The sequence below is a fragment of the Falco cherrug genome, chromosome 7 (genome assembly GCF_023634085.1).
Source record: "Falco cherrug isolate bFalChe1 chromosome 7, bFalChe1.pri, whole genome shotgun sequence".
NCBI classification, from domain to species: domain Eukaryota; kingdom Metazoa; phylum Chordata; class Aves; order Falconiformes; family Falconidae; genus Falco; species Falco cherrug.
In genome coordinates, this window is record NC_073703.1 from 32,063,127 (window position 1) to 32,087,530 (window position 24,404).

Sequence of the window (24,404 nt, forward strand, 5' to 3'; positions counted from 1 at the left end):
TCTATTGCAGACTCATTTAAGACATGCTAAAAAAATTGTCACCTGTGCTCTTAAGTCCTATATACAGGCTTCCAACATTCTCTAAACAGGGGTCTTTATTCTATATTGTGCTTTTAAAGGCCATTTTATTAGAAGTTTTTAGTACTGTTGTTGTTGCTGTTATTTGCTGCAAATTGCAATGGTATTTGACAGACTTGTGAGATGACAAGGTCCTTGCCCTGTAACGCTTACACTCTAGCTCAGACAGGCGTGACCCGTGGAATAACATCACGTAGTGCATGGCCTTGTAGAGACATACTCTTGTGAAAGTCAGCCTTAAAAAGTCCCATGAAGGGAAGGTCCTTCTAAAGAGGGTTTTGAAGGCAGGGAATAAGAGAACTCATGTTATTAGCATGAGTTGAGCCCCCTCTGCCACCAGTGCCACACTTGGAAGACTGACACCCAACACTTCCCTGGACTATGTACTCACTAGCAAAGAAGTAGATCCAAATGTTGTGCCATTCACTGCTTGCATTGCTCAGTGCTCTTTCACCTCTCCTGTCTCCAAGTCTGATCCAAGACCACGTGTTTCCTGTGTGAAAGAGAGAACCTAAGCCATGGACCAAGATTCTCTGCAGCAACTAGAACTTTCCAAGCTCCTAGGCTGCAAGGCAATACAGGGACACAGCTTTGTATGAACTGTTGAGACACTCTCTCAAAATTCAGGTCGTTTAAAGATGCTTCCAGTTGCTCTCCTGAAGAAGAAAAAAAAACGTATTAATAAAAATGCCCTAAAGGATTAATCACTTAAAAAAATCTGTCTGCATTTGGTTGGCAATGTAGATATATTCAGTAGAGGTGAAGGTCATGTCTGATCTTTCTTCATTTTGCTTCCTGGTTCTCACTGTATGTCAAAGATCACAATTATCATCTGACACAAAAGCGTCTTCAGCAAGTGATGCATTTCCTCTGCTCGTGGTTAAACAAAACACCTAAAGACAAATTGATATTTTATGGTTCAAGACTGCAGTAACAGCAGCTGGAAGAGACAATTTATAGGTATTCCAGCTTTTACTGTGAGTTGCAGAGCACATCGGAGACTGAACAACAGCATGCAGTTGCTGACTTTCACCACAGCACAGCTGAAATGGAAATAATTGATGCCGATAGTACCTTTCAGTGAGAGTCCCTAATACCTCCTGCAAACAGCAGCTGTGTGTCTGAGAGACACAGTGACCTAACGAAGCAAAGAGGGAAGGCTCTGACAGAAGACATTATGGTAATGTACTGTAATGGGACTTGCTGATTTGAATAAAGTAGCATGTTAAACACTCCACAGTCTCTTTACTGTGTGCCATGGCCCTATTTACAAGTCTGTATTTAAGATATCTGCACTCAATGCAACTTGAGTCAAGCTAACACGCCCAGATTACAGTATTTTTCCATTTATTTTATATTTAAAAATTTAAAAAGAACACATGGAAACTTTGTCCCTTGGTGGAAACCTGACAGCTATGAACAAGCTCTGCAGCAGCATTCCCATTGTTTACCTCTTGGACGCATCTTTTGAAATGAAATGTTTGTCCTAAGACCAAGGTCAGCACAAAGTCACCTGTCACTCGTAGAAATGCTACAGGTCTTGAAAAACAGCCAACACTTGTTTTTGTAGTCATTAGAGCAATAAACATGCTTTATTACCCACTCATAATGAAAAGGAAAACAAACATTAATCAACTTACTTATTAATAGCTGCAGAGCACCATAACCTGTGTTGTATGCATGGCACTGTGCCTCAGCCCAGGCACTGGCTGAGCACACGTGTTCCAAGTGAGTCAAGCACACACTGTAATAAAAACAGATGATGGATGTGATGATAATGTATACCATTAAATGATTAGTCTACTACAACCGTGACCTCTGCAGTGTTTTGTTCTCCAGCCATCTTTTGCAATCCAGTCTATCCTTCTACATCCAGATTAGAGCATCCATTCTTCCTTCTGCTGCCGCACAGCCTCCATTCCCGACTATCTCCCTCTGCCACTGTCACCTTCTCAAACGTGGTTGGCTTCATCATCTGGTCGGGGTTGCTTGTGGGCCACATGCTACATGGATGGTTTGGGTGCTGTAGGTGGCTGCCCTGCTCAGCCCCCGGCGCTGCCGGTCTTGGCCAAGGGGAGAATTAGACCCTGAAGGCCTGATCCTCTTCCTATCTGCTGTCCATTGAGATTGCAGCTTGCATTTATAAAAGGGGTCATGGTTTCTTTAAGCTACACATTTACTTTGTACTTTTAATTAAATCTTATGTTTGATTTGAAATGTGAACCTTTGTTTTCTTCGAAGTTCCTTGACATAATTTTCCTTAAAATTAAGGAAACCTCAAATGAAAATTTCTCATAGGAATTGAAATGTTGATTTTTGTTAATGGCAAAATGGCTTTTTATGAACCAGTTAATTAAATCCATATGATTCACCACTTTCTGAAATAGACGGACCAGTGATTATTTGTTTATTTATTTGATATTTGTCTTGGCAGCTGTATCTTTCTCGCTGTTTTACCTAGGGCTCCTGCTGAGCTTTTGGGCTCAGAGCTGTGTGTCCTTTTTGTTGTTCTTAAAGCACCTCTTGTGTTGCCTCCCTGCTCCTCAGACACTGGTTTGCCTATGAAGGTGGCATCTGGTTCTTAATTATTTGACTGATACTCTCCATTTAACAGACAGAACCTCAAGAATGCCACTGCTGGTGGGGTGTTTCTGCATACATATTTAACATCGTCCCTAGAGGTCCATAGATTTCCTAAAATATTCCACTAGAGGTGTGGATTTGGTTGGTCCACAGTAATTTGATGGCTGAGGCTTGTTTCCTGTGCCTGTACATCGGAAGCTTCTGGTTTAAGATCGTGCTGAAGAACATGGTGCTGAAACCTACCGACCATGGCAAACTAAAAGGAGCACTGTGTGCAATTTTCCTGCCCCTTTTGAGGCATGAAGGTAATCACAAGGCAATTCCACCCAACACAGGCATGTGATATGAAGCTGAAGAGGAGGGCTAACAGCTTGATGTGTCCCATGCAGCCAAGAGTTGGGCAGAACCACACAAGAACCAGCGGTGTGGCAGTCCCCAGCTGCTCATAGCTTTTCTGCTGTGCAAGGACCCTTCTGCAATGTGCATTGTGGACCAGGATGGCCAGCAGCATCTGGCATGGAGGCAGGGAGCCGCCTTGAAGTCAGGGAGAGCTGTGACACTGTGCTGCAATGTCATGAGCAGCTACTGCTCGTAGGGCCACAGAGAATACATGAGAATTGACAGTGAGGTCAGGGAGATAATATGAAGGAGCTAAAGCAGCTGGAAACCTGGAGAGAAAATGACAAGTTCTTTTGCACTTTTTGAAGCTGAACCTTATTTACTTCTGGGGACAGATGATCTGAAGAACTGATACAACTAGTGGGTGTTAGAAATTCCAGGAAACTAAGGGAGCATCCCCTTAGAAATGTGGGTAATGAGCAGCTGAGGAAAAAGGATAAATTCGGATCTAAAAAGATTCCTGCTAGAATTTTTCATTTGATTTAAGGAAATAGGGAGAAGATATCTCATTGCTAAAAGAACTCAACAACAATACAACCAAATGTATTCATGCGTGACTAGATCTGAAGTGTAATTCTCTCAATGACACGTTGGTCACCCTGGGTTTTTTTTAGCATATATGGGGGAAGAGGCAGTCAGCCAGTAGCTCCCTGACAAGGCAAATCTTTCATCTTGCATAAACCTAATGTGCTTCCCTTCTTGCCACAGGAACCATGCTGCAGACCCTGAATCCCCGGTTTGTAGCGCTCCACGAGTGGGTACAACAAGGAAGCGCTCGGCACAGGAGAGAGCTCTTCAGCCGAGAGACAATGTGCCCAGTATCCCAAGTTTAAGTGCAGCACGTTTTAAGTTCTGTAAGTGTAGGATTGCAAACTGGCCGACAAACTTTTGTGAATTGGACCACGAGTCATGATTAATCTATCAAGCTGTTCTAAATACATCAACTAAAATAATGGAAATATAAACAAAAGTTATGTAATTCCTCCTTGCCTGTGCTTGGGCCCTGCCTGTGATGGCAGAAATATAAACTGAACTAGAGCGTATAAAAAGATTCCCAAGAAAAAGCCTTTGTTTAATGTTTCCTATGCATCAGATATTCCACTTGCCTCCCAGACACGTATATTCCAAATCATGCTTTTGCTGTCCACAGAAAATTCCTCCATCTATTTATACTTTCAAATCTATGATCTTATACATTAATAAATAGTAATGAAGTCCTGAAGTAAATACCAATGTTATGGTTTCACTGGAGATCTTGCTGACATTTATAAATATCTGCAGCTTTCATGCTCCAGGACACTGGCAGAGCTTACAGATTGTGTTAAACTTTATCATGTAATTGTACATATGGTCTCTCTTTTGAAAGTATAATGCATGGGGTTTATGGAATATTTATGTTAGGCAATACTGCATGTGTTCGCTCGCGTTACCAAAAGCCATGTTTCTGTGTGGGTGTATCTTAGCTACTAAACTCACTATTTTTCATCTCAGTTGACACCAGACAGCACACATAGTCTGGACTTTCCCAAGCTATGGAAATATTGCTATCTTGTGTTACTCATTAGTCTGAATTTATAGGTCTGTCCATTTATATGCTAGGAGATAATCCAACAAGACTAATAGCCATTTCACTTCATGTGTATGCATCTGTCTATCAACAGGATTACAGGACTTGGTTCCCTGTGGTGGAAAGTTTAGCTCAGTGACCCAAGAGATACTTCCCAATTGAATGTTGTGGTTGCCCTGCTCCAAAAGGTAAGAGAGAGGAATTTCACAATACAGCCTGGAACTGAACTTGGCATGGGACAGTCCTGGGCCAGGGTTTTTGCTGCTAGGATAAGGCCAAGTTGAAGAGCTGAAGAGCATCAGTAGCAATTAGTTTGAGTTTGGCTTCTCCCAGAGACGTTTAAATGACCAGAAACAAAGGACTTGGGATGGAAATTTATTTCAGCCTCAGATTCAGGGAGGCTACAGTCATCTCTGAGCCAGTTTCTTGCTGAAAGCTCCTGATCATGCAATGCTGCCCAACTGCAAAAAGACAAATGCCATAATATACATCCCTTTGATAGACAAAGTCCTAAGTATCCAGTATCTCACATTTATACCAGAAGATGGGAAAGCGGGAGAGAATTCTCCACTCCAGAGAACTCTGCCGAGGTACGATTTTGCTCGTTGTACAACAAGGAAGATCTTCACCATGTTCCATCTCCCAAAGGTCCTCCCATCCAAGCAAGAATCACATAGCTGCAGTCCCTGATCTCTGCTAGAATTGGTAGGAAATCAGTAACTTTCATGTAAAATCATGGTTAAAGGTCCCTTTTTACATGATTAAACGTTCACACTCCAAGGCAGTCCGATGCTTACTCATCCCCCATCTAACATTGGATTTGATGGAGGCCTCGGGACAGTCAGAGTGAGAGGAACTGTTCAGACAAAACCTCCTCAGTTTGTGTGCAGATGTCATACAGATACAGATGCTCCCAGTAACTCTGCTCTGCTGCCTGGGAGGATGAAAGGAACTTCTGTCTCTTGCTAAATGGATTATGCTAGCACTTCTGAAGCCTTAACACTACCAACATTTAAAGGAAGTTGAAAGTATTATGTGTTGTATCTTTGGGAATATCTTTATAGATGAACCTCTGGGAACAGCCACCTTAATCCTCTGTCCGGTCACTAGAGGCTTGAGAGATGTGATTGTCACTGCTGCTGCTGAGGATGAGACCTTAAAAAGAATGGCCAAGGCAAGTGGGATGGACCACTATTGAGGTAGACACTAGATCTCAGAAACTGGTGGGATTTTGCTTGCAGGCTACAGGATGGTAGCTCTGAGCACACTGTCTAAAACCAGCTTCTTAAGAGAATGCATGAAGGACCTTTAGAGTCTCTTCTCTCCAGATTTCCGGAGATGTATTTATACTGGCCTAAAATAAATGTAACACAGAGGAAGGGAGAACGGCTTGCTGCATATGCCACAATACAGATCAAGTCAAGTGAAAAAGCCAGCGTTGGTGGCACATGAAAAATTAGCTCCCTGAAGCAAAGTAGGCAACGACTTACTTATGCTGGCTGGAAAAACTGCTTGTTCTGTACACTTGCTCTTCTCCTACCTATAGCTCTTCCCAAGTGTGGCTAACCAGCCTGGTGATTTTGCATATCAGGTCTTTTTATTGGACACAATGATGTTTGAGGATGCTGGCTAATGACATGTATGAACTAAAGCACTTGACAGTGAACCATTGGTTAAGACATGTAACTCCATCCCCAATTATCCTCAGTGGTGAAAGAATTGTGTATCTAAAGAAAGTTTGTAAGTTCATGTTCCGATCCATATTTAGCAGTGTTAAATTGCAAAATAACGCAATGAAGTCTGCTTACATTCAACAGCAAACTGGTGAAAAGTGTTTGCCCTAATGTCCAACCTCAGGGACCTGGGAAGGATTGTACAGAAAAAGATAAAGAACCCAGTTCTTGTGTCTGTCCCAACACCAGGACCTGACCCAGCAGTGAGTTGAGACTGAGATTAAAACAGCTGAACTGCCTTTAGCATACACAGTGAGACTGGTAGGACCCCTGCCACTGCCTCTGCTTTGCCTTCTCCTTGGCTGAAGGCTTTATCCAACATGCAGACACGTGTGTGATGCCACCGAATGCTTCATGGCCCTACGGTGTGCAAAGAGTCCGTTCGAGACCCAAGGGCTGTGCAGAGGCAGGTGCCATCCTTGCTGTGAAGACCAACTAGTTGGTTTGAAAGCTGCAGAAAAAGAAGCGTCGGGTGATGGGAGGGGGAGGGAAGGAGGAGTGCAGTTGGATGTGCGATCTCTGTTGCAGTTGAATATAGCATACAGTTGGATGTAGCAATTCCTGCTAAGGGAAAGATAGCTGAATATTGCTAAAAATCACAGCTGGAAAAATGAATTTTAAACATCTTTACATGAACTCATCAGATTAGTGCACTGCTTGGCTGGAACATCTCACTACTAACCAAATAATTTCTTGAGCTATTTTCTTGCTAATGTGTATAATTACTCCCAGTTCAGATAAGCCCAAAGGTAACAAAATAAAATCTTTTCCACATTCTTTTTTATTTTGATTCTTCAAAGACGAGGTCTTCTAAAGGTCATATCTTAACAGAATTCCTTTTTTACCCTCCTGTTGTGCTAAAATAGATCAGTATTATTGACCTTGACAACAATGCCTGAAAGGTTTAGTGACAATCTATTCTGTATCAATGAGCACATAAAACTGCTTTTATGGGCTGGGGCGCTCTCTGTGCATTTGATAGCAGGCAGATCTGCTTTTCTTGACAAGGCATCGAGAAAAAAGATTTAATGTATCCATCTCAATGTGAATTGGATCGTACCCTCCTGACATGAGATCCTCAGCCCCAGGGAGAGCCAAGCTCCACGCTGTGTTGCTGCATTAGTCACTTGCAATGGCTACATGAAGAAACAGAGCATGACAAGAGCTAAATAACATCGTGAGTGTGGAAACGTCCAGGTTTGCCCAGCCTCTCGGTTTTCCCAGACTTTTAAAACATGAAAAGCAATAAAATGCTTTTAAAGGTAGCTTATTTTTCTTTTGAACCCACTCTTTTCTGAAGTATGCTTTGTAAAGGTGGATGTTGCATAATGAGTAAGGCGGCCATGGGTGGTAAAGCAGCTGATCTGCTAACGGTTAACTGCTCTCCTGTTGCTGACTCTGGTTTCAGCCTGTGTGTGCTCTTACACCTGCTCTGGGGCAATAGGTCCCTCTTAACTGAATTCTTCTTTTCTTCCAAGTTCTTTTCTTCACTGATACCTGCTCCAAAATAATGAACAGAAGTAAATTTTCAATGGTGTATTTGGTGAAACTCTGGCCCAAAGGCAGGCAATGCAAACGTGCCAGTGGGGGCAGGATTTCACTTGTTTAGTTAGGAACAGGTTTTGCCAGAATGCTGACTCTTTCCCCTTGAGTTACGCTGATTACCAGGGGGAAAGGGGAAGGGAGAGGGAATAACTATAATAAATAGATGAATAAAAAAATCAAACACTGGGAAAATATACAATTACAATTCTTATTCTGGTGTTTTATATTAAAATTTGAAAAACAAGGCGCGTGAAGAAAAGAAGACAAGATAGAAATTAAGGGCTTTATGTCAGAATTTACATTTCTCTGGTTTAAAGGATTATAAATAACCTTTCTAACGAGCTGACTTACCTCCCATCATTAGCCTTATCTCCACAATGCCTGTTCTATCATGTTGTTCATTTCAGGGTCAAAAAATTCACCTGGAAAAGCAGCAACACACAGCAGATTTCCCTGAACCCAAGCATGGAGACTTGTTAACCAGCCCTTTGGCTATTCCACCACTGGGAAGTCAACCAAAACTTTGTGTATTTGGCCTCAGTGTGTCCTCCCCTGTATTACCATGTCCAGAAGTGGTATAGAAGCATTATAACAACTCTTCATGATCTCTTCAGGAGATGCAGGATTGTTGTCAAAGAATCAACAGCTTCTGCATCAGTCCACATATAATTTAAATTGTATAATTGAATTGGTATCATTGAAGACAACATTTGGAAAGAAAAGTTGTAGCTCACTGCAACACAACACCCAGGACTGGAGAAACACTGAGTACAGGCACAACATTCTTCCCACCTGTGTGGAGATGAGGGGTGGAACTGGGATGAACATTTGCCTTGCGGGCACACACATTACTGAGCACCAGGTTTATGCAGAACCCCCTAAAATTCCTATCCTCCTTTCCTTCTCAAAAGAAAGAATACAGTGTTACTCTCTGAAGGAAGGATGTTTCTGTTTCATATTTCACCCATATGAGCTTGTTTGATCCCTGCAGCAGCAGAAGCACAGAGAATTGCCAAAAGAGAGCTTTGATCATGTCAGCTTAGCTGCGTTACACATCTCTCTGCAAGTCAAGGACAACCACCATCGTTTACAACATTAGTTTAGCTCAACATAGTTGCTGCAGGTCTAAGAAATCCAGCTCAGATGGCTGGTAAAGCGAATTCACTGGCATTCAGGTTCCTGCTCCAATCATTTAAAGCATAGTTTGCACATCAAAGGGGTCTTGGAAAAAATGAAGACACAGGTTATTTGAAATACAGTCTTAGTTGATCTAAGCCACCATGGGGTTCCTTTCCTAAGCCAACCCCTACCTCCAGGTGTTGCTCTGGGAATGAGAACAAAAGGGGGAGGTGGCAGAGGATGAACAGAAACCCCCAAAAGTTGAAGAAAGAATGAGAACAAAAAGAGAAAGATTAATTGTTCCATCACCAGCAGACTCCTGAGCAGGGCATTTGTTCTTTCCGAATGAAAAGTCCTTCCTTTGCCATCCAAAAGAATCACCTGGCATTTAGCTTGCCTTGAGCCCTTTCCCCCTATTTCAAGCATGCAATTATTTACACCAGGTGCATTGCTTCAACCCATCTCTTCTGATGTCCCCATTCACAAGTAAAGGATTGTAATTTGCCAGCCTTCACTGAAGTTTCTTTGTACAAGTGTCCTACCCTGGGTGTAATGTTACATTGACAAGCGGCACAGCACAATGGAAAGGGAAATAGAATTTACCCGGTGAACAAAGGGTATTAGTGCTCCCTGCCTCTAACCCCAGGTGACTGTACAGAGCTGACTGCAGGGTCTCTGGTTGCAGAAGGCTTGGGTCATATAAAAACCACGAGCGTGGCAGCAGTGCTGGCAGCCAGCTACACCTGCAGCAGCCCATGGCTGTGTGCAACCACCCTGTTTTGTCCTGTTACTTTGGGTAAACACTGCTGGTCCTATTTAAAGTTTAAATTAATGAAATATTTTAGCTGGCAGGGTCCTCGGTGCTGATGGAGGGTATTCAACTCAAGCAGAGGTCACCTGCTCCCTTCCCAGCCGCTAAGGGAAGATTGCCCCATCACTGCTTGATTCAGACTGTGTGGTCTGGCCTTTTGTGCATGGAGTTCCCCTAGACTTTGCTGATGGCTGCATTCAGGATCAGGTGCAGTAATAGAAATGCTGTGAAAACTCAGGTCTCGTGGCACCCATGATGCTGCCTCTTTGTTTCACTGAAGCTCCTGGAATTTGCCTGTTGCACCCACATGGGGCAGGACCTATCCCTTTGTGTGTGTGCAGCCAGGAACTTGCCCTGGACAGGGCTGATCCATGACAGATGCGCCTGGGCTCTGCTGTAAAACAAATAAACAGTGACAACAATAATGAGGGGAAAGTGAGTAGTGGGATTGCTACAGTCTGCAGCTCCTGTCTTTTGATTTGGTTTGATGTAGCAAGTCTAGGCATGGTTGAACTGGGGGATGAAGGCAGTCTGAATGCCCACCACTTAGCCCTGGCCGCGTGATGCCACTGCATGCGAGGCTGCTTCCAAGCACAAACCCTTTCCACCTATCTAAACCAAAGGTGTCTTTTCTGTCTTCCCCCCTCCTCAAAAAATCTCAAAATCAAATACCGAGACATTGATGCCAGATAAACACTGTCTCTCTCATCACTTCTCTGAAAAGCATGTGCAATAAGCTAAATGAGTCCTGGATGCTAGAGGGGAGAAGTTCCCTCTTGTTCAACTTCAACCTACATCCAACAGCCTCTCTTGTCTCATCCAGACTTAGAGTGGAGGCAGTGGGAGCCCTGGTCCTTCTTCTCAGAAGCAATTCTGGTTCCCAATAAATATGTGGTATACTCTGGCATGCTTTCTTGTGATCCTGCCCCAAATTCACCCTTTTAAAATTGGCAGTCTCCTGCTCCTAGTCTGTCCTCCAACCAGCAGGCCAGAGGTCAGAGAAAGGTGCACTGCACCATAACTCACCCATTGCAACTGGAAAAGTGATGTTCCCCAGGGGTCGATATAGGGGACAATACTCTGTAACCTCTTCATTACTGACCTGGGTGACAAGAAACAGTGCACCCTCAGCAAGTTTGAAAACGGCATAAAATTTGAAGGAATGGTTAATACACCAGAGGGTTGTGCTGCCATTCAGAGGGACCTTGACAGGGTGGAGAAGCAGGTCAACAGCCATCTCATGAAGTTCAACAAAGGGAAATGCAAAGTCCTGCGGAGGGGAGACACAAACCCATGCACCAGCACAGCCTGGGCACCAACCAGCTGGAAAGCAACCTTGCACAGAAGTACTTGTGGGTCCTGTTGGACACCACGTTGCCCATGGGCCAGGCATGTGTCCTCATGGGCAACAGCCTCCTGTGCTGCCTTAGGCAGAGGCAGAGCCTTGCCAGCAGGTCAGGGGAGGTTGCCACCCATGAAGGCCCCAGTAGAGTCCAGGGGAACCTGCCCTGGACATGTAGGCTTGCTGGGAGCTCTGCAGCAGTGGTGGCCCTGCCTCATAGAGTGCTCTCTGCTCTGCTGCCATACACACTGCACGGACGCCTGAAGATTGCCGGTCCTACCACAAAACCTCAGCCCTGCTGCCAGGGCAGGGAAAGGAAGGGTCAGGTATGTTCTTGCACATAAAAAAATATTCCTTTTTAAGAATAATTTTCTCATTTCTTTCACTTTCTAATCTGTTGACAAACACACAAAGAAAATTCAGGGGAGGGCAGCAGTACAGAAGTTGCTTTCTCTGAACATCCCTAAAGCAGCAGCTTACAACAGACTTGTGTTGAGTTTGCTGAACTCAACACAATCTTCTGCTAAACCCTTTCTGTTGGCTGACTTGCCTCTGCTAGAGCACTGCTCCTTCTGACATGAGCATGCTGCATGAAATATGCTATCAAGGCACCTTTCTGCTCTTCCTGCAGATGCTTCTGACTCATGTTGATCTACCAGAGATTAGGGAATCCAGTTTTTCTAGTGCTCTGAAACACGTGCTTTAAAAGAAAATAAACTAATTGAAGCAACACTGGTCTGAGCCCTATCAAGGCAGAAATCAGAGTCAGAAGGAATGTCCTTGAGCCTTTTTTTCATGGCTTCCTCTGACCTGCAGGCTGGAGGAGGAAGTGGGCAGATGTTTCAAATGGAGACATTACATCACTGGGCTTTTATATTGTCCATCTGTGTGAACTATAAGACATAAGTGGGGCCAAGCATTATTATTCCTAAAGAAATTAAGGCACAAGCAATGCATGGGCACAGCGCCGAGGTGTCTGTTGCAATATGGGAGAAGTTTGGCTTCCCTCCGGGACAAATGAAGATCTGTCCCTCCTTCCTGTTGCCTCCACTTTCCCCCTATAAACCTGAAGATACCTGTGCAGCTCCCAGGATACCTGGATGTGCCCAGGACACCTGTGCACTCACTGAGACTGGTGTCAGTGACTTAAAACCAGGAGCATTGGAAAGTAATTTTCTTGACAGATGCTTCTCTTCTAGGGCATTTGAAATAACAGTCTTAGCCTTGCTGTTTGACACCGTAGATATTTCTCCCATGGAGAAGTTATTTTAAATCAGAAAGGAAGAGAATAAAAAAGTAATCTCCTGTCTGCCTATCTCCAAACTGGACTTGGTCCCAAGCACTGTAGGAAATGGGTCCATCAGTGGGATGAGGACCCCATTCAACATGCAACCCCTCACCAGGCTTTTGCTTGCCTGTTTCTCCATGGTTTCCCCATAACATGGTCCCCCCATAACTACCCTTAGCAGTCTTCCTCAGCTGCTGTAAAGAAGAGCACAGGAATGGGTAAGAGGCTGCACTGCAGCATGCTTGGAGTTTTTTGGTTCACTTGGGTACCAGACATGACAACAGCATGATTGTCCCACCCCACCACCTCTCACTGCCAGAAGAGGAAGCACTGTTTTACAGCCAAAGAGCAGAATGAGAGACATCCTCCCCTTGGAAAGGCTTTGACATCTCTAGGTGAAGACTTTTGCTCAGTGAAAAACATTGCAGACTGCAGGTATAGATTCACCATATTGCAACATCCTGATTTTTGAAGCACACTACAAATGCAAGTTTTTTATCAGAAATACAGATTTAGCCTGTAAATACACAGCAATCCACCAGCTTTTGTTTTCTCTTAATTTTTCTATTAATTCTGTTTGATTTTCTATTGACCTTTTATTAATTTATTTGATTGTCTACAAACTTTCTATTATTTTTTCTATTTTAGTTTTCTATTCTATTTCCTCTGTTATTTTTTCATCAATCTGTGCTATATTCAGATGAATAGACAGTTCTGGCCTCTTCCTATTCATTACATGTGATTATTTTGTTTTCAATTAACTTGTTTCTCTCTTTGCTGCTTTTTGTTCTGGAAACCAGACCCTGTCTGCAAAGAGAAAGAGAAGGCAAGTGCAGCATTTTGACCCCAAAATTTTTGTCTACATTTCTATTGCTGAGGTGTCTGGACTTTGTTGTCATTCTGGCTGTATTTTGCACTGCTCAGTTTTGCAGCAGCCAGACTTAGTGGCAACAGCCCAGATCCAGCATTCACCACTAACCCAGAGAAAGAGGCCATCTTATTCTGGTATGTCTCCCTGAGAACAGGCACACAATTATTTGAAGCACAGGAGGAAAAAGGGTGAGAAAACTTCAGTAGTGACAGACTATTTTACAAGGATTTACAAGTCTCATTTATAAAAAGGAGATTGCTGCAGGAAAATTCAGCATTCACAGCTGGCTGGAAAAAATCCCTCAAATACAGTTTCCTCTGACTCTCCCTCTGCAACAGTTGGGACTCAGTCTGAAATTCAAATTAACTTTCATACTCAGCCTACAATTCCATTTTGTGCCCCAAAGCAAAATATCCTGCATAATTGTGTGTATTTAGGTCAGTTCTCCATTGTTCAGTTCTGCAAAGAAAATAGCTGATTTGCTAGTGGAGAAAATTCCTAATACAGTTTTCAAAAGCACTTCTGCAATTAGAGTTTGTGCTTCTAAATGAGAATGGAATGTAGGCATGTATTTGCTTGGGTAATGTCTTGAGACTTTTAATGTCTGTTTTTGACAGCAGGGTGATTCCATTTAAACACAGACCATATTTGACATTTATATGGGAATAAGCTGGCAAGCCAAATGATATTAAAAAAATTACCCTATTTTCATACTTCTGTCAAATATTAACCATAAATTTGCAATATGTACAAATATTAGTCTAATTAACATTTAATCTAGAGAAATAACACATTGTCTTTTCCTGTTCTAAAGTTCTTTTCACTGCGAATTTTCCCTACACTTAATTTGTGTGAAATTCTTTTGTTTCTAAATTTCTGCTGTGAAAGGTACGCTGTTAGTGTCTTCTGTTTATGTTTGACTGTAAAGCACCAGCCACGCGCATGGACAGATCTGTATAAACGTTTTAACTCATGCAGGTATCAAATTAAAACAAAATATTCTGAGCTCAGTGTAATGAAGAAGAAAACTCTTGTATGCTCAGTTAATTGACTTAGATGAGGGATCTACACAAAGTGATGCCTTTATCTCTGTATCTTGCAACAAAGCAAGGGGCACAACTCAAAATGTATATTTTATCTACATCTTAGACACCTATGGTCTGATCTTGTGGCTTCATAAATTCTTTTGTGAATGTGCTGGCAGAACAGATCCAAATAGCTTGAACACATCATGCAAAAGCCCCACCAGGGCTCTAATTCAGGGCAAAGATACTACAGGTTGGGTGGTGGAAGGCAAAAAGCTGTTGCTACATGTAGATTTCTAGGCATTAATTAAAAGATCAAATCAAACCTCTACCACCCCACCCCCAAGACTCTTGTGAGGGACAACAAAGCATGGCAGTTCTACCTCAGGATGCTGGGAGAGAGGGGGAAAAAATAATCAGGTCAAAGCACACAATACACAAATCCTTGGGATGCCGTAAGGCACAGTATGCAACGACCTCAGACTGTTTTGAAAATTGATTACAGAAGGCCTTCAGCTGAATGGAGTCAATGACCCTATCTACGAATGGCAAAAGAGAAACAGCTACATCTTCTCGGAGCTAATACATCGGAGGGTCCCTGGCCCAAGATCCTAACGGTGGCTAGCAAAAGGGGACCTACAGAAACAGCCCTTCCCAGCTATTCTTCAGAGAGGAAAACATTGGCTTTCCTTTCATAAAGATATGATTTCCATGAGATCAGAAAAGGATGAACTGCAGTTTTCCTCCTCCCCTTCAAAAAATCATCACCAGCTGTGCCAGGGGTCATGATGTAATAGACAAAGAACGTGTGTAATTCAGGAACTACAACTGCCTAATGAAATATATGTCAAAAGAGACAGCTGGCCTGGAGCCTTGGGCTGCCCAGTGTCTTTGTCTTAAGGTTTTCTCTAGCTAGAAGTACAGCAGAATGAGGACTGGTAACATAGGGGGTTTTAGCTCATATATTCAATTGTCAGCATCTCCTTTTTTGCACATAGGCTTGCACACTTCAGGATTTGTAACTGTCATCCAGTTAAAGCTGTTCTGCTTAGAAAGCGTAAGCGATAACCAACACAAGAGAAGGAAGAATTTTGCTCCCAGCAAGCAGAGCACTCAACACAGGAGAGAACTACTGAGGTGATTTAGGTAGCAAAGACGTGGCAACTTTAAGACTTGTGATGCTCTAATAGAGAAAAATGAGTCTCATTGTGGTATTACTTGGGAGAGATTCTGCTTCCAATTGTCCCTTGTATTCAGCACTGTTAAGGCCACACCTTGAATGCTGTTCAGTTTGGGGCTTTGGACCTATTGCTGGTCACCAGGGAGAGGAGGACAGCACCTCCTCCCTCCACTGTCCCCCTTGAGAAAGCTGCAGACTGCCATGAGGTCACCCCTCAGCCGTCTCTTCTCTGAGCTGAACAAGCCAAATGACCTCAGCCGCTCTTCCTCAGTCTTGCCCTCGAGACCTTTCACCATCTTGGTCACCCTCCTCTGGACACACTCTAGTAGTTTGATGGTACCAAAACTGCACGCAGACGTGGAGGTGAGGCTGCACCAGTGCAGTGTCGAGCGGGCCAATCGCCTCCCTCGACTGGCTAGCTATGCTGTGTTTGATGCACCCCAGGACATGGTTGGCCCTTTGGGATGCCAGGGCACGCTGTTGACTCCTGTTCACTTGCCATCAACCCAAACGCCCAGATCTCTTTCTGCAGAGCTGCTCTGCAGCCTCTCCTCCCCCAGTTTGTACATATAACCAGGATTACCCCGTCCCAGGTAGAGAATCCCACACTTGCTCTTGTGGAATTCCAAACAATGGGTGACTGCCCAGCTCTCTGGTCTAGGCAGATCTCTCTGTGAGGTCTCCATATTCTTGAGGAAGTCCGCACCTCCTCCTAGTTCAGGATCATTGGCAATCTTACTTACTGTACATTCAATTCCTGCATCCAGACCATTTATAAAAGATGTTGAAGAGCACTGGCCCTAAAATGGAGCCCTGGGGAACCCCACTGGTGGCTGGCGCTGGCCTGATGTGACCCCATTTGCTCTGACTCCTTGAGCCTGACCCATCAGTCACTCGCACACCCAATGTATTATGGAATTGCCTAGCTGTGTTCTGGATGTTTTGTCCAAAGGTGATGGAAAGAGGCTTCAGGGCCTTGGGGAGATTCACAAAGGGACCAGGAGCACAGGTAGTACTCACCTCTGTCCTCCTAGTTGTAGAGTGACATTGAAAGAACCAAGCAGATGCAGCCTATCAGTGCCTGGCTCCAAGGCTAGCATCACTGGCAGATTTGGCGGTTCTTCAGTCATGGTGTGGTCTGGGGCCTCACAAGATTCACCGTTCTCAATGCGGGAAAAGTATTTTTGCTCATGAGTTAGCAGGGCTGACTGAAAGAGCTTTAAACTAGGTTTGAAGGGGAGGAAAGGATAAAGTCAGGCTTATCAGTGATAAGTCATGGGGCAGCATGACAATATTTGAGGGACAGTGTGCTAGTGAGAGCTTTTGCTCTGCTCCAGGATGTACGGAGTACACTGGAAATGTTTATACACTAATGCACACAATATGATGAATAGAGAGGAGGAACTAGAAGCTTTGGCTAAGTCCCAGAGCTAAGACAACATTGGCATAAGTGGGACTTGTTGGGAAGAAATCTTGTGAATGGAGAGGTGTGATGGATGGTTATAGGCTCTTCAGGAGAGACAGGCAGGGTATGCAAGGCGGACGGGTAGTGGATTAATCAAGCAGGCAGCAGGGGCAGTTCTGGACCATTGCTGAAGTCCTGGCCCTGCACTTTAGGCTGTGGTAGTGACTCAGGGAAAAGAAGCCATCAGCCAGAGTATAGCAGTGACAAGGAGAGCTCTAGCAGCCACAGGGAGTAGGTGGAGGAGGAAGAGGAAGACAAAGACAAGGATGATGCAAGTGATCTGGGAAGGTATTTTGAGAAGCACATACAGTGGCCAGTTCAAAACCTGGCTGTGGAGTGCTGGCTGGTGAAGAACTGGTTACTGGTGGGCAACTTCTGTGTGTTCACTGGGGTCCAGGTGGAGAATCTGCCCGTGCCAGACACTCCTCAGGGAGCTGGTACCGCAGAAGTGAACATGCTGGACATGGAGAAGACGGTGCTCTCTCGGCAGCGGGAGTTGCCTGCTGGGAAACGTCCACCCGCACCCCGTCATGCCCCTTGGGAAACATCTCTTTGGAAGCAATGTCCTCTCGCAGTGGCACAGCAGCACAGAGATCCTGCCATGGAGAGGCCCCGTCCCGCCACCAGGATATCGGGAGATATACCACCCCGCACCCGCTGCTGTCCCAAAGGCACCAAGAGCACACCCTCGACCACAAGCACAGTGGTCAGCACCAAGGGAGCCGCCTGGGTCAAAAGCTGTGAGCGTCTGACAAGCCTTTGACGCCATTTCCCACAGCATTCTGCTGAGAAACGAGCTGCTTATGGCTTGGACGGCTGCACTCTTTGCGGGGCCAAAAGCTGGCTGGGTGGCCAGGCCTAAGGAGTGGTAGCGAAAGGAGTTAAATCCAGCTGGTGGCCAGCCACAAGCGGTGTTCCCCAGGGCTCAGTCCCAGGGCCAGTTCTGTTTAATCTCTTTCTCGACGATCTGGACGGGGGCCTTGAGTGCTCCCTCAGTAAGTTTGCAGGCGACAGCAAGCTGGGCAGGAGCGTTCATCTGCTTGAAGACAGAAAGGCTCTGCAGGGGGGTGTGGACAGGCTGGGTTGATGTCCAAAGCCAATTCCATGAGGTTCAACAAGGCTCAGTGCCAGGCCCTGCACTCGGGCCACAGCAACCCCACGCCACCCTACAGGCCTGGGGCAGAGTGGCTGGGAAGCTGCCTGGAGGAAAAGGCCCTGGGGGTGTTGGTCAGCGGCCGGCTGCATATGAGCCAGCAGTGTGGCCAGGTGGCCAGGAAGGCCAAGAGCGCCCTGGCCTGTGTCAGAAATAGTGCGGCCAGCAGGGCTAGGGAATGATGGTCCCCCTGTGCTCGGCACTGCTGAGGCCGCACCTCGAGCAGCGCGATCAGTTTTGGGCCCCTCACTACAAGAAAAATACTGAGGTGCTGGAGCGCGTCCAAAGATGAGCAGCGAAGCTGGTGAAGGTTCTGGAGCACAAGTGTGACGAGGAGCGGCTGAGGGAACTGGGGTGTTGAGCCTGGAGAAAAGGAGGCTGAGGGGAGACCTTAGCGCTCTCTGCAGCTGCCTGAAAGGAGGTTGTGGCGAGGTGCATGTCGGTCTCTTGTCCCACGTAACAAGCGCTAGGACAAGAGGAAAAGGCCCCAGGTTGCACCAGGGGACGTTTAGATTGATACTGGGAAAGATTTCTTCACCAAAACGGTTGTCAAGCACTGGGGGAGGCTGCCCAGGGAAGTGGTGGAGGCACCATCCCTGGAGGTAGTTAAAAGACGCGTAGACGTGGCGCACCGCAGCATGGGTTATTGGTGGACTTGGCAGTGCTGGGTTTGCAGTTGGACTCGGTGATCTTAAAGGCCTTCTCCAACCTAAACGACTCTCTGATTCTATATGACAATACGTCCAAACTATAGCAGCGTGCGTATCACATGGCAAGCGGCTGTGAAGGAAATTAACTCTAGCCCAGCCTCAAGGAGTACACCAGGGCAGCTGTGAGCCGCTGAGGCGGGCTGGGGCCAAAGGCCGGGCTGGCCGGTGGCCGTGCCTGTGATGCGCTCTGGTGATGTCAGATGTCACAATGGGGACAGTTACCAGGGGCGGCAGCAGGCCTGGGATGTCAGATGTCACAATGGGGACAGTTACCAGGGGCGCCAGCAGGCCTGGGCCAGCCGTGAGTGCACACGTGGTGGGAGGCTGGGCTGGACGAGGGCTGGGGGAGAAAGGCTGGCCCCCGCGGGTGGGCTCTCACCCTGCCTTCTCATTTCAGCCTTGAATGCTTTGTCTGCCTCGGGAGTCCATGTTACGTTGATTCGGGTTGTGCTCAGCGGATCAGATAAAGGCTTTGCAGGTAGTCCATACTGATATAGCCATAGACGACACGAATCTGTCGTTCCTAGAAAGGTTCGTAGATCTCTCACCGTTTCCAGTCTGGGTGTCTGGCAGACAGCCTCCTTCCTTGTTCTTCCCAGGGAGCGTTGCCCAGCGGAGACTTCGTATCCCAGGTATGCCGCTTTTTCTTGCACCAGCTGTGCTTTCTGTTGGGAGACTCTATAGCCACTTAAACCCAAGAAGTTTACAAGAGAGATCGTCCGTTGTACACATTCTTCTTCTGTTTCGGTCGCTATTAATAAGTCATCTCCAGATTGTAGAAGAACGCCATCTCCCAGTGGCTGTTGCCATTGTTCCAATTCTTTGGCTAGTTGGTTACCAAACAAAGTGGGACTATTTTTAAATCCCTGTGGTAAAACCGTCCAGCTTAGCTGCATCTTTCTCCCTCTGTTGAGAGACTCCCATTCAAAAGCAAAAAGCTTTTGACTTTCCTGAGCTCGGGGTAGACAGAAAAAGGCATCTTTTAAGTCTAACACTGTAACCCAAATCAAGTTATCCTTAATTTTGTTAAAAGCGTATATGGGTTTGCTACTACGGGGTGCAAAGTTTTAGTTATTTCACCCTGCATCGAGGGCCCAGCTGCTGGCGGGAGCGCCTTGGGCAGGGCATGGGGACGCCCGGGTGCTGGGGCTGGGCGCAGGCCTTGCTGCCGCCCAGCTGGCTCACCCCCTCTCCTGCCTGCCCCCAGCTCCCTGCGGCTCCCACAGCCAGCTCCCTCCTGCCCAGCCCCACTGAAGCCCTTCTCTCTCTCCTCCTGCAGGCCATGGCTGCAACATTCTTCTATTGGTTGGTAGTAAGCCTCATCCAGCCACAGATGGTTGGTGATGAGCTGGATGATGCCATGCATGAGCGCATGCAGCAGCGTGCCCAGCAGCTGAACCAGGAGATGTCTCGGCTGCTGCAGGAGCTGGAGCAGAAGAGCGGCTTTACCTGGGGAGCCCTGCTCTCGGCTGCCTGGCAGCACTGGTGGTTATGGGCCATTGTTGCACCCCTGGTCCTGTGCTTAGTGCTGTGGTGCTGTCCCAGCTAAAGCAGCCATGAGCCAGAGAGCAGCAGCAAGGAGGGCAGCTCCCAAAACAAGGCGTGTAAGGAGGACCAAGAAGAGAAACCCAGTGTTGCGCTGGATGTGGCAAGTTTCGACCAAGTGCCCCCCGAAACGGTCTGTGATGCTGCAGCAGCTGATGAATGCTCTGTGTCTGCCAAAAACTCTCCAGGACCAGTTTCGTGCCACGACTGAAGCCAGCCATCAGTGTGGGCATTGCCTTACAAGACTGGATTCCCCACAACACTTACGCTGTCTACCGCTTGCTCGTGCCCCTGGAGCGCCCCCAAGGACATGCCTTCCACATGGAGAGGGGCACCGCAGAGGGGGAGCTGCTGAGGAACCCCATGCTCCGCGTAGAGCTGAAGTGCACATGCGGGCAGGAGCAGCTGGTGGAGGGCGCGCTGTGCTTCATCCACCACCCCAAGGAGGAGCTGATGGAAAATCAGGGTGCCAGCCTCCTAGGCACCCTCTGCACTGGCCCCTACCTGGACATGGAGGAAACCACCCGCTGGTTCCAGATATTGCTAAAAGCAGCCTGGCAGCGTTTGCCTAAGTCGGAACACTGCGGTCTGACAGTGCTGCCCTCCAGGCGCTCCTGCAAGGTCCGGCTGATGTCCGGTTCCAAAGCTGCCCTCCTGACTGACATGATGTTTGGGTTGCAGCAGGATGACACGGACATCTTCCTGAGCATCAGGTAGGCAGAGGCCACTGTTGCCAGCAGCAGGACGCAGCCAGAGAGCTGTGCTATGGGAGAGGTTCAGTTCTTCATGCACAGGGCCAGTCCTCAAGACACTCCCCGGAGAGCTGGTGCTGCACAACGGAGCGCATCGGACACGCACAACACACTGCTCTGTTTGCAACGGCAATTGCTGCCGCACCTTTCCTCCACAGCAAAAGCGCACTGTGGGGCGCGGGGCCCGATGCAGCGGAAGGGACCGATGCAAGGAGCCTTGGTGAGGAGCTGGATGAGGCCACGCGAGAGTGCATGCAGCAGCACTTTTCATGAAGTTAAGCACGAAGAAACACCGTTGCGGTGGAACTTAGGTGGTGACGCAAGTGGAGGCAGACTGAGAAACACTATGCCTACGTGGCTGGGTTCGGACAAAATGGAAAAATGCCTTTTATTGTTTATATAAATTGTATATAAATATCTTCGATAGTACATGTGTCAGACCCTGACAGGCTTTCTGTGTCCTTCTTGTTTGCTATTTGCTGTTGCTGTAGGTGCCCGTATGCTACGGTTCTAAGTTCCGGTTCTTCACATCCTGTTTACATACCTGACAATTTGGGGCTGTCTGAAAGGTACACGGCTAAGTCTTTAAAGCAACTAGCTCGTCTGCAGACCCACTACAGACCCCAGCAATCTTCATACAGGGCAGTGTGCTACAGCACAATTTTGTCATTCTGTTTACCTCCAGCATGTGGTGTGAGTGGGCACATGGCAGGAGATACTCCCTTTTTATCTTGGTGGTTTTCAAATAAGGAAAGAAAAAAAGAATTAAAAGCAACAGAAACCCACCCTTGGGCTGCCTGTGGGAGGGCCAGGCCAGAAGGCAGCAGGTCTTGGGAGAGTCGGGCGGTGCTGGCTGTCCCCACAGCCACTTTGGATCATGGGAAGCATTAGGAAACTTTCACAACTGGCCCAGGCCAAGCCAGGAGAGAGGCCGGGAGGCAAAGTATGGACTTACAAGAGTAATTCTTTACTCGTGTGCATGAGGTGTCCCATTCAAACTGGGGCACCCCGAACACGGCTTTACACGAGGTTCTCAGACCTCAACATGATTTGACCAATCCCTCTTTAACTCAGAGATACTATTATTTTGCAAAGCAGCTGCAATTCTATGGCATCACGTGGCATCACGTCCCACCTGCCGCGTTCTTGATGTAAACGACCCTGGAGCTGGTCTCGCTACGGTTACTTATCGGTGCTGCCAGGCAACGGGGGGGTTTCACAGAGGTGTTAGAGGGGCTCGGAGGCAGGCATGGTAGTCTGCGATTGGGGCATTCAGAGCACGTGAGTAAGGGACAGGATCCAGGAGAAGTCCAGGAGGCCAAGTTGAGCCACCCACCCAGCCACCTGCATCAGAACCAGTGCCACCAGGAAAGCGCCTAAGTATTAGCAGCTGGAGCGTCTGTCCTGAGAGGCACCGAAGCACCTGTCTGCTGCCCAGACAGTTTCTCTAGAGAAGCTTGCTGCCCACCAGGAGTTCACAGTCGTGACATCACCGAGAGGCTGCCAAGCCTGCTGAAGCCTACAGGTTATCGTCCACTCCTACTATGCAATGTAAGGTCTAGTGATGCTGTGACGAGGCAGCTGAGGACCATCAAATCAAACTGTAGCCCCGCGGAGCAATGCTAAAAGAATCAGGAGCGCAGGTGGTGTTCTCCTCCATCCTCCCAGGCAGAGGAGGGGCTTCAGCAAGGAGGAGACATGCTGAATAGAAGAGTGCCTGGCTGCGTAGCTGGGGCTCAAGGTTTTGGCTTCCATCATCGTGGATCTACCCTTGAGAAGCTGCGTCTCTTGGGAGCTGGGGACATTCACCTGACCTCATACTGCAGGGCAGGAGAGGGCAGAATGCGGGACACCGAAACGGAAGGGAAATGCCTGCACAGCGGCCCTCTGACGAGAGCGGCAGCATCCTCCTCTCAGTGGTCTATCCCAGCGCAGCGGCCGCTGAAGACCACAGTGGCTGCAAAGATGATAGTCACCCTGCTTCCCCTTCACACTTTCACGGCCACGGTGGCAATGCCACACGGGCTCAGAAACTCCCTGGCAGCTGCGGCTGGGCAGGGACCAAGCGGGAGGCACCGCTGATGTGCCTCCACGTGTTCACTGGGGTCCGGCTGGAGAATCTGCCCGTGCCAGACACTCCCCAGGGAGCTGGTACCGCAGAAGTGAACATGCTGGACATGGAGAAGACGGTGCTCTCTCGGCAGCGGGAGTTGCCTGCTGGGAAACGTCCACCCGCACCCCGTCATGCCCCTTGGGAAACATCTCTTTGGAAGCAATGTCCTCTCGCAGTGGCACAGCAGCACAGAGATCCTGCCGTGGAGAGGCCCCGTCCCGCCACCAGGATATCGGGAGATATACCACCCCGCACCCGCTGCTGTCCCAAAGGCACCAAGAGCACACCCTCGACCACAAGCACAGTGGTCAGCACCAAGGGAGCCGCCTGGGTCAAAAGCTGTGAGCGTCTGACAAGCCTTTGACGCCATTTCCCACAGCATTCTGCTGAGAAACGAGCTGCTTATGGCTTGGACGGCTGCACTCTTTGCGGGGCCAAAAGCTGGCTGGGTGGCCAGGCCTAAGGAGTGGTAGCGAAAGGAGTTAAATCCAGCTGGTGGCCAGCCACAAGCGGTGTTCCCCAGGGCTCAGTCCCAGGGCCAGTTCTGTTTAATCTCTTTCTCGACGATCTGGACGGGGGCCTTGAGTGCTCCCTCAGTAAGTTTGCAGGCGACAGCAAGCTGGGCAGGAGCGTTCATCTGCTTGAAGACAGAAAGGCTCTGCAGGGGGGTGTGGACAGGCTGGGTTGATGTCCAAAGCCACTTCCATGAGGTTCAACAAGGCTCAGTGCCAGGCCCTGCACTCGGGCCACAGCAACCCCACGCCACCCTACAGGCCTGGGGCAGAGTGGCTGGGAAGCTGCCTGGAGGAAAAGGCCCTGGGGGTGTTGGTCAGCGGCCGGCTGCATATGAGCCAGCAGTGTGGCCAGGTGGCCAGGAAGGCCAAGAGCGCCCTGGCCTGTGTCAGAAATAGTGCGGCCAGCAGGGCTAGGGAATGATGGTCCCCCTGTGCTCGGCACTGCTGAGGCCGCACCTCGAGCAGCGCGATCAGTTTTGGGCCCCTCACTACAAGAAAAATACTGAGGTGCTGGAGCGCGTCCAAAGATGAGCAGCGAAGCTGGTGAAGGTTCTGGAGCACAAGTGTGACGAGGAGCGGCTGAGGGAACTGGGGTGTTGAGCCTGGAGAA